Source organism: Mchenga conophoros, linkage group LG11 (genome assembly GCF_057382185.1).
Source record: "Mchenga conophoros isolate Kocher_MC1m ecotype Shallow Benthic linkage group LG11, M_conophoros_male_GT1.1, whole genome shotgun sequence".
Taxonomy (NCBI): domain Eukaryota; kingdom Metazoa; phylum Chordata; class Actinopteri; order Cichliformes; family Cichlidae; genus Mchenga; species Mchenga conophoros.
In genome coordinates, this window is record NC_140536.1 from 29,155,171 (window position 1) to 29,155,469 (window position 299).

A 299-nucleotide genomic window follows, 5' to 3' on the forward strand; every position below is an offset into this window, starting at 1 on the left:
AAAACATTTTTAGAGTCATTATAAAGAAGTTATATCTGGCTTCTGTAGCGGGAGGATGTCTCCATATGTCATTGGTTTGTGAGTCAGTTAAAGGATAGGGCAGTCCCCTGACAATATTTAAGAGGAATGCCATTGTAATGAGTGACCTGAGCCAACCAATCCTATGCTGATGTCTTCCTTTCTTTTTTCTTTTGAAAAGCAGCAGAATAAGCTGAAACCCTAGTCCATTTGTATTGTCAGGACAAAGAGAGACCATTGTGGGCAAGAGGGGTAGAGGGGAGCTGGTGGAGGTAGGGGTG